Raw genomic sequence first — 3,897 nt, forward strand, 5'->3', positions numbered from 1 at the left:
AAATTCTTCAAATTTACCGCTTCCTCCAATTTTAATTCCTAAAAAGCACAAAATGCACCCAAAATAACCAAAACCACCCAGAACAAAAACCTACCCTAATTAAAAACTCAGCATAATTGATCAGCATAATTGCGTGACCAAACAATTAAGCAACTAAAACAAAATTAAACCCTAAAAGTATCTATTGAAACAAAAGAAATAGGAAAATCCAAACTCTTGCCACTATCATCGAACAAATCTTGCCAAGAAAAAAAAATCCTAATAAAATATGCTTAACTTTTCTTTTCCATCTTCAATTCTAATTCAATTGAAACACAAAAAAAAAAAATAAAAATAATAAGTTTTTGGTTGAAGTGTTCTACCAAAGTGAAACTCAATCACGTTCATAATCCCATTCCATCGAACGCTCGGAGAGCAAAACCCAATTCTCTCGCTCACTCGCCATTAATGGAGGATTTCCAAGCGCTTTCCCACTACGGGGGCAGCACTGCCGGGGAAGAATATTACCATCAACAAGGAATCAAATCAACAAGCTCATACTTCACCAAGAGGCTTATCTCTCTTTACCTGATCATGGATACCCACCAACACCCCTCCACGCGGCCTCCTCTGTATGGTCCGTGGATACGGCAATGACATGAGCTGGACTTTTCAAGCCACAACAATCTTTCTTGCCCAGATGGGTTTTGCTTGTTTTGTTCTTGACATTGAAAGCCATGGCAGATCTCCAAGGTATAAGGGCTTACGTACCACATGTTGATCTTGTTGTTCAAGATTGTTTGTCTTTCTTTAACTCTGTTAAACAAGGTCCTTCCTTTAATGTGTTACCTCATTTTTTATATGGAGAATCAATGGGTGGTGCTATTTGTCTTTTGATCCATTTCACTGATCCTCAAGGTTTTGATGGAGCAATTTTGGTTGCACCCACGTGTAAAATTTCGGACAAAGTAAAACGCAGATGGCCCATACCTCAAATCCTAATATTTCTAGGAAAATTTTTTATCTACTTTAGCGATTGTGCCTACTGAAGATCTTATGTACAAGTCTGTTAAGGTGGAAGAGAAAAAAGTGTAGCAAATATGGTACGAACTGGTTTTTCTTCTCAGAAGTACTATAGTGTAGAGTAGAGCTAGTTGGAAAAATAAATTAATTGTTGGTTTAATAGGAAACCAAGACCGCGAGGCAACACCTTTTGCCCAAAAAACCGCACACCCTATTTATTACTTCATCTCCCTTATATTACAATTAACAAAATATAAAAATAGCAGGAGACTAATGCCAAAAAATATGAGATAATCACTCTACCACAATCAAATATTATCCTTATTTGACTTATTCAACTATAACTCATTAAAAAACAGATAATTTAATTAAAAATATATTTATTTTTTAACAACATAACATTCCCGAGTAATACTACAGTTACCGACGAGTGTGTACCGAATTTGTGCACCGAATGACGTGACAAAATCCTGACCATTTATTCATTATAAGTTAATATTAATAAACGGTCAAGATTTTGCCACGTTATTCAGTGCATAAATTCGGTGTGCACTTTTCGGTAACTCTATCATTTTCCAACATTCCCTTCCGCTTGAAAGCAACCTTGTCCTAAAGGGTTTAATTCAACTAAGGTAGCCATGGAAATTCAGGACTTCCACCAGTAATTTCCATCTCTTCGTCTGCATCACTGTCCTTGAAACAAGCTTGAATCATGAACAACTTTTTGCAACGATGTCTGGGACCAAATTTTTCATTACATTTGAAGCATAGTCCCTTTTTCCTTCTTTCATCTATTTCTTCCATTGTTAATCTCTTGATTGACATTGTTGCTGGACCACTTTGAGCTTCATAATTTGTGGATGAAACTTTGGATGAGATGAGATCACGAGCTTCGTTCCTAGCTTCATAAAGCCTGGTTAACCCAATGGTTGAGGACAATGTCAAAGGTCGATTTGCTATCACAACAGCTTAAATGGAATCCTTTAAACCACTTATGAAGCAACTAACCTATCTACCTTGCGACAAGGAACCTGCTTTCACTAATAATTTCTCAAATTGCATATGGAATTCTCGTACTGAACCTTGTTGTTGTAACTTAGTAAGCTCTCCAAAAAAATCAAGGAATTGATTAGGACCAAAACGCGAGTAGAGCCCTTCTTTAAATTCCTCCCATCCAATGGCAATCATCTCTTGCTTTAGGAGCTGATACCATAATTGAGCATTGACTATTGGCTACTATTGGTCGACCATGTGCTCCGACTCAGCTAAATACGCCAAGAATTGCAACAATTGCCACGCTTCGCCAAAGTGTCACATCTACCTCCTAAACGGCTCAGCTCCATCCTCACGCCTTGGCCTTTCATGAAATAGGGAATGGACATCGTAGGCAAACTACCCACTGCATCGGGCTAATAGGTGTACATGCTCATGGTTATTGACTACTTCACTAAGTGGATAGAAGTGGAAGCCTTCACCCAAATCAGGGATCGTGAAGTAAAAAGCTTCGTGGGGAAGAATGTGATTTTTCGGTATGGCCTACCAAAAGAAATTATTACTGACAACGGCTCCCAATTTATCAACTTTGGCTTCCAAGACTTCAGTAGAATTGGGGGGATCAAGTTAGCTTCTCCATGCTATGATATCCCCAAGCAAACGAACAAGTTGAGTCTTAAAACAAAACCATCCTTCAAACATTGAAGAAGAGACTGCAAAAGGCAAAAGGAGCTTGGGTAGATAAGCTCCTTGAGGTGTTATGGTCCTACCACACCATGGTGTAGACATCCACAAGAGAAGCTCCTTTTTCCTTGGCCTATGGTTCGCAAGCTATTATCCCAGCAGAAGTGGCGATCCCTTCAACTTGGGTCCACTGTATGGATGAAGACGCCAATAGCCAACAATTGTTATGGATGAAGACACCAATAGCCAACAAGTCCTCTCTTCAGCAAGCAACCCCAACAATGTGTGATTATACAAAAAGTCTGCAAAAAAAGAAACAATGAGATTCAGTACTCTATCTAAAGCTAAAGATTTTGAGGTTACTCACTCGTTGCCTACCAGAAGAAGGGGATCTCCTTGGCTTTGCTCTCCTAAAAAACAAGCTTTCCTTTTACAAAGAAGTACAAATCCTTCCATTTCTTATCATAGGTCTTTAGCCCCATCACTAAGTGTTTATGGCTGTGTCGAGCATAAACAGGTATCGTCCCTCTCTTTATCATGCTCTTTAATGTAATAAGTAAAAAGCAAGTCCACCACTTCGAACCCTATCTTCAACTTAATGCATAAAAACTCCAAAGACAACAATAATCTCCACCCGTTTGGCATTAATTAACTCGGGGCAATCATGCAATGGTTCAACACCTCCCACACCAATCTCAGTATTGGGAACCTAAAACCTTCAATTAAAGATTGCTCATATATGCTTATCCAACCTAGCACCAACCAATCTACCCTCTTATGCTGAGTCGAGACTCTAACTTCTATTGACTTAGGTATCTCACCCGAAACAAGTCTCGAAGGTGGATTGTCATTCAACATACCACCTCCAGGGCAGCTCAGCTCGCCCTTGTCCTTGCGATCACCACTAGTCGATGAAATCTCCCCCAGTCCAGCTAACTAAATCCTATAGTCACTTTTAGTTCCACTTTCACTATTAGAATCGCCATCACTGGAGTCGCTTTGGCTCAACTTTGCATTCGGGTTCATTGACACCCTTCCTGCGTGAAAAGCTATGTTCATGCCCCCAGCCGGAGCTTGCTCTTCACCTTGAGGAAGCACAACACTCGTAGGAGCGTTGTCATAATCATCTCCATTTAACGTGTTTTCTCCACTCGGCTCAATCGAAAGTTGGCCAGAAACACCATACGGCTCTGCTAAAAAACACACCACTTCAATACC

The 3,897-nt window shown here is 39.7% G+C and overlaps 1 pseudogene; it reads left to right on the plus strand.

Annotated features, from left to right (window-relative positions):
• Nucleotides 1–447: 447 nt before the first annotated feature.
• On the plus strand, nt 448–1,074 carry LOC116109621 (annotated as a pseudogene).
• Nucleotides 1,075–3,897: the final 2,823 nt, after the last annotated feature.

Source organism: Pistacia vera, unplaced genomic scaffold (assembly GCF_008641045.1).
Source record: "Pistacia vera cultivar Batoury unplaced genomic scaffold, PisVer_v2 Contig585, whole genome shotgun sequence".
Lineage (NCBI taxonomy): Eukaryota > Viridiplantae > Streptophyta > Magnoliopsida > Sapindales > Anacardiaceae > Pistacia > Pistacia vera.